A 14,679-nucleotide genomic window follows, 5' to 3' on the forward strand; every position below is an offset into this window, starting at 1 on the left:
TCTCTCCCTCTTCATCATCACCCTCCCCCCGCCCACCACCAGTCTGTGGTAATACACTGGGTGTCTCCGCCATGTTGTCATTTGCGACTCCCAGCCACAACTCTCCTTTCTCAGGAGGAGCAGCCAAGGAGGAAGACCATGGGCAACTCATCCAACCTCACTGAGCCTTCATTTTCCTCCTCTGTAAAACAGAGTGATAATAATGCCCCATGGCTTTGTTTTGGAGATAAAAATAAATTACATATGTACAAACGTGTTATAAACTGTGCTTAGGTCCTGATGGCTTAGCTGCTTGTCGGTTTATTCATTTGTTTATTTATCCATGTGCTCAGGAAAAATAATTATGAGTTGATTTCTAGAACAGGAAGTAGGAAGTGAAGCCTCACTTCAGCCATGAAGGAAATATGGCAGGACGAGCAAGAGCCATTGCTGGGGCTCTGCAGCCTGCCTGGTGGGACTGGGGGAGGGACAATATAAGAAAGAGTCACACACGTAGCTACAGCCCAAGTGGTCTGTTGCACAGCTTAGAAACCTATAGAATGAAGGAGCTGCCTAATAATGCGGATGCTTCAGTGCCAATGGCTGGTGGGAAGGCATAAGGGGAGCCCTACACAAAATTCCACTAAAAAGTTCAGTTTAAGCCCAGGGTATTTCAATGCCAGGCTTGAACTTCTGAGTGCTTTCCTTGTCTTGGCTTTAACATACTATATGGTAGGCAAGATGCCATACCCTGATGAAGAAACCACTTACAAGGTTGCATCACTGCTCTTCCAATGTCAAATATTTGACCAATGTTTCAGAAAGGAAGATATACAAATGGCCAATACAGCTCGTGGAAAATTGCTAAGCATCATTAGACATCAGGGAAATGCAAATTAAAACCCACAATGGGTAAATATTTCATACTCTCCTAAAAAGGCTAAAACCAAAGACTTGTATCAAGGACTAGTCTCAAATGCTGGTGAGACTATGAAGCAAGTAAAACTCTCTTACACTGCTGGTTGGAATGTGAAATGGCATGATTGCTATGGAGAACTTTTTATTTTTTTTTTATTTTTATTTTTTTTATTTTTTTGAGACAGAGTCTCACTTTGTTGTCCAGGCTAGAGGGAGTGCCGTGGCGTCAGCCTAGCTCACAGCAACCTCAATCTCCTGGGCTTGAGTGATCCTTCTGCCTCAGCCTCCCGAGTAGCTGGGACTACAGGCATGTGCCACCATGCCCGGCTAATTTTTTATATATATATATCAGTTGGCCAATTAATTTCTTTCTATTTATAGTAGAGACGGGGTTTCGCTCTTGCTCAGGCTGGTTTTGAACTCCTGACCTTGAGCAATCCGCCCGCCTCAGCCTCCCAAGAGCTAGGATTACAGGCGTGAGCCACAGCGCCCGGCTTGGAGAACTTTTTAGCTTCTTAGTTTTAGCTTTTTAGCTTTTTAGTTTCTTACAAAGTTAAACATACATTTACCCTATGACCTAGGAATTTCATTTCTAGCCATTTACCCAAGAGAAATGAAAACAAAGGTCTCTCAAAAGACTTGTACAAGAATTTTCATAACAACTTTATTCATAATAGCTCAAAATTGGAAACACTCCAAAAAATACATCAATGGAAGAATGGATTAGCAATTATGGCACAGCAATATATTTATTGAGATATAATTCACATATCACACAGTTTACCCACTTAAAGTGTACAATCCAGTGGTCTTCAGTATGTTCACAGAGTTGTGCAACCATCTCCACAATTTTACAGCATTTTCATTACCCAGGAAAGAACCTTCATACCCATTAGTGGTCATTCCCAATTTCTCTGCCCTCCCACCTCCCCTCTCTCCTCCACCCCTAACCAAGCAGTCACTTATCTAGAAGTCTGGATTTTCAAATAATGTGCCACAGTTGTTCACTATGCCTGGGGTGGAGAGAAGAGCTAGGGCAGTATTTGGAGAAGGACTCGCACCCGGCCATTTTGTTACGGTCTACCTTGGGAGTGACTTGAACGTATCCAAATGCTGTAGAAGATGTTGAGGACACAGGAAACAGAAGGGTCATTTGATCAGATAGGGTTCAAGAGTAGAGATTGGCCTGAGGCAGGAAGGGGACCACCTCTTCCACCTTAACAGGAAGGGGGAAAAATCAGATAGCAACACAGTTGATGGGAGAAAACTGAGGGAGTTCACTACCGATTCCCAATTCCTCTGTGAAACAGGCCATCAAAGCCATGTACTCAGAGTAAAAACTATGTGGAATTAGGGAATGGAGAAAATGTGGGAAAGTCATTCTGGAGAAGTGGAGAGAGAACTGACAAGGGCGCTCAAAAGATTAGTGGGGTCCAGATATGGACTGGCTGAGATTGGAGCCCATGAGTGGTTAGAAGCATTGAAGCACTCGCTAGGTTTTGACACAGCAACCTCAGCCTAGTCACGGAGAAAGCAGACGGCTGGACAGATCCAGGGCCAAGATGCAGCATGGCAGGCGCCACACAAGGACACAGGGACAAGTAAGCTGGGGTTTTATGAAGGCATGGTTGAAGTAATGGTGTGTGGAGTTGAAAGTGGGTAGGAAATGAAAGGAAGAAAGTAGGGGCTGTTAGGAGGCCAGTGGGAAGATTTAAGTTTGGGGTTTCTGCCCCATCTTACCTTCTCTTATCTGAAGCCTGACCCCACCCATGGCAGCAACATGAACACTACGAGCAGGTGAGCTTCTACCTGCGTGGTGCTGGCCCTTTCCCAAGCTCCCGCTCACTCCCTTGTCCTTGCCTCCTGTTGTCTTGATTTCTAGGAGAACTAGAATCCCCTGTGGATCTTTGCTACTCATTCTCCTTAGGAACATGAGCAAAATCAAGGGCAGGATTGTTTGAGGCTGGAGGGCGGATGGTGAAAGAAATAAACAGGCGTGCAGGGCCTGGGGCTGTGCCATGTGCTGCTGACAGCAGAGGAGCCTGCAGGGTGGGTGACCCCTGGCTGTATGTGCAGAGGTTCTGGTAACCTTTCATCAGGCCAGAGGCCCTCACAGCACAGAGAGGAAGCAGAAGTTAGGAGTCTCAGCTGGAAGCTTTTTAATAACAAGTTTTCTTGTTTAACAACAGAAAGATGTTCATGATATATTGTTAAGTTCTGTACTTAAGCAGGTTATTAAATGGTATTAGTGGATGTTTCCAATTTTGTTTTAAGTGTGTGCATATACAGTCATGGAAAATAAACTGAATTGCATCTTCAACTGTACCAGATGCTACAAAATTGTTCTTCAAAGCAGCTATCCCACATTTACCCTCTAAAGCAGGGTATGAGCGTTCCTGTACTCCACATCCCCACCAAGGTTTGCTGATATCAGACTGAAATTGGGCGGAAAAGTCTCATTCCCTTGACTGAGGTTGGACATATATGCTTATTGGCCATTCCAGTTTTGCCTTCTCTGAACTGCCTACTTATATCTCTTGATCACTTTTCACTGGGTCTATGCCTTTTTCTTAATTTTAAAAATAGGAGTCTTAATATACTTCAGTCTGGATCCTAGTCTTTTGTTAATCATATGCCAAAAAAAAAAAATAAAGGAAAGAAGAAAAGAAGAGAAAGACAAAAGAAAAAAGAAAGAAATTGCTCAACATAAAACAAAATATCAAATAATTAATAGGGATATAATCACTGTACCATTAGGCAATTTTATTTTATTTTTATTTTTATTTATTTTTTTTTGAGACAGAGTCTCGCTTGTTGCCCAGGCTAGAGTGAGTGCCGTGGCGTCAGCCTAGCTCACAGCAACCTCAATCTCCCGGGCTCAGCGATCCTACTGCCTCAGCCTCCCGAGTAGCTGGGACTACAGGCATGCGCCACCATGCCCGGCTAATTTTTTGTATATATATATTTTTAGTTGGTCAATTAATTTATTTCTATTTTTGGTAGAGACGGGGTCTCGCTCAGGCTGGTTTCGAACTCCTGACCTTGAGCAATCCGCCCGCCTCGGCCTCCCAAAGTGCTAGGATTACAGGCGTGAGCCACCACACCCGGCCTTCATTAGGCAATTTTAAAGTGTTCTACAAGGAACTTGTATTAATTTAATTGTCAGAAAGAAATGCTATTGTTTTTTTTTTTTTTTAGAAATGCTATTTTGAAGTTCTTTTTTCCCGCTGCCTGTTTTAAAATTCTTTAGGTTTTTAAAGAATCCTATTTGTTCTCTAAAGTTTAGCCAAGTCTGATCCCATAGATGACTGCTGGGTAGGGCTTCCTTTTAGAAGGTCCCAGGCCACTGGGGTTTTATGAGAACTGCAAGGGCATCTTTCCAAATTCTGGCCCCTTGGTGACTGAGATGGTAGGTGTCTTAGTCTGTTTTCACTGCTCCAACAGAATACCGCAGACTGAGTAATTTATAATGAACATAAATTTATTTGGCTCATGGTTCTGGAGGCTGGGAAGTGCAAGGGTATGGTGCCAGCATTTGACAAGGGTCATCCTATGGCAGGACAGAAAGTGAGAGTGAATGCATGAGACAGAGAGTAAATGGGGGCTGAACTTATCCTTTTATCGGGATCCCACTCCTACAATAGCTTACCTACACCTAAGATAATGGCATTAATATGTTCATGTGGGTGAAGCCCTCAGGACCTTATCACCTCTTACATGTCCCACCTCCCAACACCATTACATTGGCAATTAAATTTCAACGTGAGTTTTGGTGGGGGTATTCAAACCAGTTGTTCACACTTTTTAGGGTTAAATTGAGGGTTGAAGGGATAGACTCTGAGTTTCTGTACAGCAATAGAGACTTCCAGGAAAATGTCCTCCCTGAAGGCCCAGCACAGCAACAAGCAATGGAAAGAGGTTGTCTCGGGAATTATAGCCAACAGAAATTGCCCTCCAGATTTGACCCAAGCTCAGTGGGTTTTCTGGTGCCTGGCACAGGGGTGAGAATGCCTCAGGCATGTTCCCAGCTTCTCCTGGCTCCTGACAAGCCTGGGGCCAGAGAACTGACTATTTAGGACAAATGGGTAAATGGCCCCCGCCGGTCATGACACACAGGTAACAGCAGAGGGCAGCACTGCACTGCCTTCCCCTCTGAAAAGAGCCAACTAAGGAAGGTTCTCACTTGGGCAGAGTGAGTAGCTTGGCTGAAACATCATTCTACAGCTCGTTTTGTTCTATCTTATTCATCTTTGCCTGATTTAATTAATTTTACCAGGTTCCAGAACGCTCATCCAAATTTCCCTTAGGAGGTTGTAGCAGTGATAGAAAATAATAATAAAAATAGAAGAGGAAAACAGGAGCTACTGGCTTTCTTTATCTTTGCTTCCTTTCACTTCCCCTATAGGCATAAGCATAACCATGCTAATAATATATTCAATGCCAAATTATCTATAAATTAATTACCCACTTTGAAAATTATCAACAACTCTCTGTAGAACTGGGCTGAGGCAGGACTGTAAAGTAGGCAACATCTACTTAGTATCTTGTATTTGTATACTGCTTTGGAATTTTTTTATTTTTTTCAGACAGAGTCTTGCTTTGTTGCCCAGGCTAGAGTGAGTGCCATGGCGTCAGCCTAGCTCACAGCAACCTCAAACTCCTGGGCTCAAGCAATCCTGCTGCCTCAGCCTCCCAAGTAGCTGGGACTACAGGTATGCGCCATCATGCCCAGCTAATTTTTTCTATATATATTAGTTGGCCAATTAATTTCTTTCTATTTATAGTAGAGACGGGGTCTCGTTCTTGCTCAGGCTGCTTTCAAACTCCTGACCTCGAGCAATCCGCACCCCTCAGCTTCCCAGAATGCTAGGATTACAGGCATGAGCCACCGCGCCTGGCCTGGAATTTTAAATGAGCTTTCAAATAAGTTAAAATAATTGAAAAAACCCTCCAAGATATGTCAAGAAGGTTTTATCTCCCCCACTGGAAAGAGATTAAGTGATTTTCCCAAGACCTTCCATTCAATAAATGATGGAGCTGAGACTAGAACCCAAACATTCAGATTTTGAGTCCAGGGCATTTCCTTTCCTTCATTTATTGCATCAGATGATGTAAAGCCTTTTTTAAGCCCTGAAATTCCAGGATTCCATGATTTCTTTTGACATTTCCAACAGCCAGGCATTAATGCTCTCACTTGCCATCTGTCTGCACAAAGATCCCTCTTCAATGCCACTGAAGCCCACTTTAATTTCGACACTGCCAGCACCTGTCCACTTCCTCTAAAACACCCACCTCTAATCCCAGTGGAAAATATGCCTTTTTAGTGTTCTCTGTTCAGAGACTTTCTAGACCAGTGCTGTCTAATAGAAATATGTGAACCACACATTTAATTTTAAATTTTTTATTAACCACATTGAAAAGGTGAAATTACTTTAATACCATATTTTATTTAGTCCAATATAACCAAAATATTATTCCAACATGTAATCCATACAAAGATTGGGATATTTTACAATCTTCTTCTTTGTACAAAGCCTGTATAGTTTAGATCTACAGCACATCTCAGTTCTAACTAGCTACATTTCAAGTGCTCAATGGCCACATGTGGCTAGTGGCTATCATATTGGACCGGACTAGTTTCATATAATGACTGTCGACATGAGCCCTTAATGTTCTAAGGCAAAGGAATGACCTAACATAGGTTTTTCTCACATCGATGGAGGGGATATTTTTGGGTATTTCAAATCGCATTATACCAGGTCATGTCAGCTCGGGGGTCCCTTGAAGTATCTGTCTTAGACATCAATTCAAGCCCGCTCTTCCTTTAACTGGCCATTTGACCTTCAGCAATTAATGTCTCTGGGCCTCTATTTCCTCATCTACAAAACCAGAATGCTACTATCGATTTTTAGTATTTTTGTGAGAGTTAAATTCAATATTCTGTAGTAAGAACCTGTCACTGTATCTGCCTTATAGATCTACCATTCAACAAACAGCAACTCCTCATTACCAGCACTGCTGCTCCTGTCCTGCTTGGTCAGGCTCGACCTTCTGTGACTAGATCAACCTGGCAAGTAGCCATCATTTGGGGAGGAGGAAAGGAAGTGTCTTCCTTGGTACCCTCTATACCCCCACCCACCAGCGTACCCTTACCACTTGTGCTGGGTTGAACAGAGGCATCCCAAAATTCATGTCCCCCAAGAACCTGTGAATGAATGTGGCCTTATTTGGAAATAGGGTCTTCGCAGATGTAATGAAGATGAGTTCCTACTGGATTAGGGTGGGTTCTAGATCCAATGACTGGTGTCCTTAAAGGAAGTCTGTGTGAAGACACAGGGGGGACACATAGAGAAGGCCACATGATGATGGCGGCAGAGATTGAAGTGATGTGTCTGTGAGCCAATGAACACCAGGGACTGCCGGCAGCCATCAGAAGCTAAGAAGAAGCAAGGAAGAACTCCTTCCTGGAGCCTTCAGGAATATGGCCCTGCTGACATCTTGATCTCGAATTTCTTGGCTCTGAAACTGTAAGAGAATAAATTCAACTATTGCAAACCATCCAGTTTGTGGTAAATTTTTTATAGCCGCCCTAGGAAACTAACGCACTGCGGTATTTCAATTCTCTTTTCTAGGTGGTGTCACCAATAGACTGTCGATTCATGTTCTGTCACAGTCATCTTTATACTCCCAGTTTGGGGTGCAGTACTTGGCATGCCTTGAGTAGTACTACATGACTGTGGACTGGAAATGAAGTGAGAAAGCACATGGGAAAGCCAAGTTGATAAACACATGGGGGTGTCACTGTAACCCTGACACATCTCAGAGAATGACTTACGTGGGTCAGGGGGAAGGGCAAGTTTGGAATATTCTGTGGGCGATTGTGCTGGAGAGTAATCCATGAACCTGTGATTGCAGAGTTTGAATGTTAGACACAGACGGGGACAAATACAGCAGAGTAGCCAGAAGCAGAAAGACCCACAGAGAGAAAGCAGAAGCCATGAGGCAGGAGAAGCCATGATTGGTCAGACAAGGGACAAGAGAGTAACCAGAAAGTCGGGTGTTGTGAGAAGTGGTCGTTGTCAATACAGAATGGAGGCTTCTTGAGCCTCAAGAAAGGCAAACCACCAAGAGCTGCTCCTGGGCCACTAAGGGGAATCTCTGGAAGAACATTCTAGTCCTTCATGCCACCTACTCATCCTCTGCTGAGGTAGCCTCTCATTCACTTCCCTTACAAATCACCATCATCTGAGGTAACTTGAACATTTTCCTCAACTGCAAGTCTAAATGTATTTTAAAATTTGACTGCTTCTTGGTAGTTTTTCTACTTTATAGACAAGGAAACTACAATTCATATCAGCACGTTGGTGGGTTTAGAACTTTGTCTCTTTCTCTTTCTCCCTCCCTCTCTCTATTTTTCCACCTTTCTTAGGTTAGTTAGAAAGCAGAGACATGACACAGAGAAAACGGCAGCAAGACAGGTACCTTTTGATGGAGCAAGGTAGGTGTTGGTGTGAGAAATCGTTATGGTGCTACCTGGTCCTTGGGTGGAGATATTTGGGCAACACATCACCCCTAGGAGAAACACGCTTGAGGAGGACTTCCCAGTTGTGCTTAGGAATGAATAAAAAAATCTTGAACTGTAAACTGTTTCCCACAGAAGCTGAGGGGGAAATCAGAGTAACAAAAGCCTTTTTAAAAATGCTTGGGTGTTTTCAGCATTGTGGGTTCACTTGGTTGAGCTTAGAGAGGATGATGCCTGACAGGCTGTAATTAATCTGTCCGTAACTGTCCTTAGAGCCTGTGTTGCCATGCCAGGCTCTAAGGACAGTTACACAAACAGTTTTCTCTCCTGGGTTGTTTCAAATAAGATGTCCCAATGCAGCTTCATCAAATAAGACAGCAGCAGACTCCCTAAGACCACATAAACACTGTGTTTTTCCCAGGATTAGTTTGCCTAATTCCAGAGTCCTGGATCTCTGGGGTTTGAGGCAAATGAATTATCACGAGGTGAATCATGTGTCAATGAGCACAGTGGGAAAACAATGGTAGAGGTGAAGTCTTTTCTCCAAGGAGCCATGGGAGGTTTCCCTTCAGGACTGACAGATGGTTCACCTGTCTCCCCCAGGAAAATGAAACCACTGCTGTAGTCTGAGTACTAATGTTGGATGAAACTGGGAGATGTCTGAAAAACAGGCTTCCCAAAGGTAGGATGAGCCAGGCCAGGGTGTTGCTCTTCTGATAAAATTAGAATCTCACCAAAGCACAACGTTGTAAAATGTCAAACATGCAACAAAGAGAAGATCCAACAATCTTCTAAAGGGGAGGAGGGGAAATAAAATATCATATACAAAGGATTAACAAGGGAGCAATCTCTTCAAAATTCCAAAGGATAATTATTTCCAAACTAGAATTCTGTACCAGGCTAAATCACCAATTCATGTGAGAATAGAAAAAAAGATCATTACACATTGTATGTCTATATCAAAATATCACATGCACCCCATAAATATGTACAATTATTATGTCTCAATTTAAAGATCTTAATCATACAAAAAAGTTAAAAAAAAAAAAAGACATTTTGGACATGAAAAGTTTCAAAAACAATTACCTCCCATTCACTATTCTCAGAAAGCTGCTGGAGGATTTGTTCCATAAAAACAAAGGAGTAAGCTAAGAAAGGATGTGATAAATAAAAGATATAACATAGGAGAGCTGCAAAGAAATGATGGGGAAGGGGATCCCAGGAAGCTTGTAAAGCTTTCTGACTTACCTGAGACAAGAGCAAATCAGAAGTTTCCAGGAAAGAGCTCTTCATGAAGAACAATTGATGGGCTCCTTGATATGAACTACCAATTGAGATTTAGAGTTGAGCTAGTGATTAGTACAGAGAAAACGAAGGCAGCAAGCAAAGGATGATTACTAACTCCATAGGTAACAAAAAGTTATTCAAAAAAGTAAAGTAATCTCAGGCAACTACACAACTTGGCTGTGAATAGTGTTTGCTTAGTATCTGATCTGGGACAGAGCCATTTTGTTTGATAGAATCCACAGTCTCTAGGAAGAAATCTGTGGTGTCCAGATGAAAAGCTTACACTTAAAAACAAACAAACAAACAAACAAACAAACAAAAACCAACTTTGATGTAATTAAGGCTTACTCTGAGACACCAGTACCCTACACACTCAGCTGACTGTCAGCCCAGAGTTTAGTGATCTTTAACCAAATATTCTTTCCTCTTTGTATTGTTGGGGAATTTAAATATCTCCATAAAGCATCAAAAAGAAGGAAAGCAGTTTTATTATTGAATAAGCATCAACCAGAGTACCATGGACAAGGTTGATCATCTCCAAAGAAATTGTAACTACAGAAAGAAATTCCACCCTGTTTATACAACCAGCCATCCTTTTAGACTGCCATTACATACGTATGTTCTCAATTAACAATAACCTGTCCACCTATAAGAATACTTAGCACCATTTGCTGTACATTCTTTCACGGTTTATCCTAAATTCACCTTTATCAGAAGGGATAATAAAAAGTTTTTCATCTCTGTGACAAGCAAATGACTAAGACAATAAAAACAGAAAGGTGCCCAGAAGCTAAACTTCCTCAGTGAAAAGGGCACAGAGACACTGTTTTCCTAGATGTTTACATTTCAAAGGGATGGCTCCCAGATTTCTGGAAAAAAAAAAAAATTCTAGGTTGTAAAGCTGACAAAAAGATAACTCAGGAAGTTAAAAAAAAAAATTATGTATGCTCTTCATTGGGTAGGACCATCCTTTCCTGGAAAGAGAATGCCAAGCTAGAGTGTCCAATTCATTCCAATTTGCCCAGCACTTTTCTGGTTTAATTTTACCAATTTTAGCACTAAAAGTTTCATGTCCCAGAAAACCCACTAGATCCAGGCAAACCAGAAAACCCCACCACATATGCACATGTGTGTCAATCAACTAATTATGTATGTGTGCCACTTATGGAAAAATAAAAACTTAAAAAGATAGGCTTTAACACTCAAGAAATCTGATTTTGGATTATGGTCCTGTCCCTTACCAGCTTTGTGACTAAGGCAAATTTCTGTTGATGAATTTCAGGCATCCCTTGGTAACTATGGGGAACTGGTTCCAGGACCCTCGTGGATATCAAAATCTGCAGATGCTCCAGTACCTGATATAAAATGGCATAATACATAACTTACGTACATCCTCCTGTATATTTTAAATCACGTGTAGATGACTTGTAATACCTAATAAAATGTAAATGCTATAGTAAATAGTTGTTATTGAAAGGGGCAGCCTTGCAAAAATTAACAGGAAAATATCTAATGCTGCAATTTCCTAGTAATAGTTAAAGATCAATCCTATGAGTTCATTTGCTAACAGGCACCCCACAGTTCTGTTTTGCACAATTTCTGAAAAGAAATTGAAAAGAAAAGAGATGTAAATCCTTGTCTTTCAAAATTGCTTTGAGAATCTGCTTTCGCAGAGTTCGTGAGTGAACAGCAGGAGAATGAGCTCCAGGTCTCAGACATATCTCCAGGGCAGAGTCGCATCTCTGGCGATAATCCTCCGAGGAAAGGCAGGGGAGTCAACTCTTGGACTGTGACATCCTACCATCCTGCCTCGGAGAAGAAAGAACAAAGCAGATGCAGCAGTACCCTGTTAATTTGGCTACAGCCATAAACCTTCACCCCTAAATAAAAAGCCTGAATACTTGGTTCTCTTTGCCGACATTCTCTACCTCCTTCACTTCTGTGTTGGCCCTTTTCTGCCTAAGGAAAAGTAAATAAACTTCTTTGTATCCTAATCTTTGCCTGGAGAGATCTTTCTCAAAACCTCTATACACTAGCTCTCACGCCCTAACAGTTATGCTGTGTTGCTTAGGGAATAATGACCCCAGAAGTCTGCACAAGTTCAGTACAGATGCAATTTTTTTTTTTTTTTAGAAACAGCGTCTTACTCTCTGTGGCTCAGGTTGGAGTGCATTGTCATCAGCATAGCAGCCTCAAACTCTTGGGCTTGAGTGGTCCTCCTGCCTCAGCCTCTCAAGACACAATTTTGTTTTAATATTTTTTTTTTTTTTTTTTTGAGACAGAGTCTTGCTTTGTTGCCCAGGCTAGAGTGAGTGCCGTGGCATCAGCCTAGCTCACAGCAACCTCAAACTCCTGGGCTTAAGCGATCCTCCTGCCTCAGCCTCCCGAGTAGCTGGGACTACAGGCATGCGCCACCATGCCCGGCTAATTTTTTCTATATATATTAGTTGGCCAATTAATTTCTTTCTATTTATAGTAGAGACGAGGTCTCCCTCTTGCTCAGGCTGGTTTCGAACTCCTGACCTTGAGCAATCCGCCCGTCTCGGCCTCCCAGAGAGCTAGGATTACAGGCGTGAGCCACCGCGCCCGGCCTGTTTTAATATTTTTGATACCCAGTTGGTTGAATCCACTGATGCAGAACCCACAGCTATGGAGGGCTGACTGTACTATCAACGACTCAGGTTGGCACTTTTCTTATCTGTTCAAGGGAATAAAAATGGTGCATCCTGTCAGAGCTGGTGTGAGAATCCAGCACCTCATAAATGGCCTGGCCTCTTGTGTGAATCCAGACCTCAATCCTCCAAAATCCCTTTCTTGTCCCCCTCACCATTTTTATTTTTTCTTCTTTAGAGAAATTAGCTTATTGTGTCCTAAACTACTTATCCATGTCTCAATTAGAAAAGGGGTCTTCGGGCCGGGCGCGGTGGCTCACGCCTGTAATCCTAGCTCTCTGGGAGGCCGAGGCGGGCGGATTGCTCAAGGTCAGGAGTTCGAAACCAGCCTGAGCAAGAGGGAGACCTCGTCTCTACTATAAATAGAAAGAAACTAATTGGCCAACTGATATATATATAAAAAATTAGCCGGGCATGGTGGCGCATGCCTGTAGTCCCAGCTACTCGGGAGGCTGAGACAGAAGGATCGCTCGAGCCCAGGAGTTTGAGGTTGCTGTGAGCTAGGCTGACGCCACGGCACTCACACTAGCCTAGGCAACAAAGCGAGACTCTGTCTCAAAAAAAAAAAAAAAAAAAAAAAAAAAGAAAAGGGGTCTTCGTAAACAAGGACTATCTGTGTCTTTTCATCCTCATTTACAGTTCTTAATACAGTGGCTGACAGGTAGAGGGTATAAATAAGATGTGTTATACCCTTATTTTTATTTATCTATTTTTTTACCAACCTCTAACTCTGTTGCGACTTCTCCAGAGCTCCCATTGCAAAATCCTGGTGCTCTTGGTATGGTTTTTTTGGCTAGATGTTTTCTCAGGAGGAGACATCACCAGTTTCTACACAAGTTACCCCCACTTACTGGGCACATGTGTCCATGGTGGGAGCTCTATGCTGCTGCCCTAGTGGTGTGATTTCAGGAGGCCTTTATTCACCCAAATGTTTCCCTCATGGGCTCATAGCCAGTGCCTCACATCCTATTTTCCTTGTACCAGTGAAATGTAAATCTCCAAAGGGGATGTATTCATGAGGTCTTCCCAGTCATGCTCTGCTTGATGGGACTCTGTTAACTGGATTCTGCCTTGAGTAGGACTTGGAAGGCAGGGGGTTGGGAGACCAAAAAGGAAGTGGCCCTGGGGGAGGTGAAGGGCACCAAAGGTCACCAGGAGGTTGCAGGGGCCACTGACATAGTAGTGAGCATCTAGCACTGTCACCTGGTGGAGGCCCTGGGTCTGTACCTTGTGCACAGGTGTGTGGTTGGCTCTTTTCTCTTCGGTGTGGGGTGCTACCCCCAATTACATTTTATAATTTGAGAGTTTTGGGGGCAGAGACTCTGGTGTAGTGCTTCATACAGTGCTCAGCACATACGATTTGCTTCAAAAAATTGTTTGGGGACAGACTAAACCTACTTGAAATGGTGACGTTTGTTCTAGAATGACATTCTGTAAAGTGCTGATATTGTACAATTGGTAGAATGGGACATTAACTACTTCTACAGAACACAAACCCTCAAATTCAATACTTCACCAGTATAATACACAGTCAATGTACTTGAGAGCAGCTCCAACTGATTAATTACCTCCTGTGGCCTGGCTCTCTTGGTGACTTCTGTGCCGCTAAACAAGGGAATCGTTTAGATGAGTTCTGGCTACTTTGGGTATGAAGCTAGGGAGCTTGGGTGCAGGAGAAGGTTCTGTGATTCAGGAAAGGAAAGGAGGAGGTAGTTTAGATGACAGAGAGACAAACCTAGGGTTAAGATGATGCTGCAAATCTAGCAAGTGACTTTCCTGAAAGTATTTCATGCAACAGATGAGGCTAGTCACCCATCTGACCCTTTTTCTCATCAAGAGTTTTCAATTAAAATTTGAAATTCTGGGCTTGGCACGGTGGCTCACACCTGTAATCTTAGCACTTTGGGAGGTGGAGGCAGGAGGACCACTTGAGGTCAGAAGTTCGAGACCAGCCTGAGCAAGAGCGAGACCCCGTCTCTACTACAAATAGAAAATGTTAGCCGGGTGTGGTGGCACATGCCTGAAGTCCCAGCTACTTGGGAGGCTGAGGCAGGAGGATCGCTTAAGCCCAGGAGTTAGAGGTTGCAGTGAGCTAGGATGATGCCACTGCACTCCAGCTGGGGCAACAGAGCAAGAGTCTGTCTCAAAAAAAAAAAAAAAAAAATCCAGCTCTGATTTTTATCAAAGAAGTCAATATTAGGGTTGCCAGATAAAATATAGGAAGTCCAGTTAAATTTGAATTTCAGATACACAAATGAATAATTTTTTAGTATAAATGTGTTCCAAATATTGCATGGGACT

This window comes from Microcebus murinus, chromosome 3 (assembly GCF_040939455.1).
Source record: "Microcebus murinus isolate Inina chromosome 3, M.murinus_Inina_mat1.0, whole genome shotgun sequence".
Taxonomy (NCBI): domain Eukaryota; kingdom Metazoa; phylum Chordata; class Mammalia; order Primates; family Cheirogaleidae; genus Microcebus; species Microcebus murinus.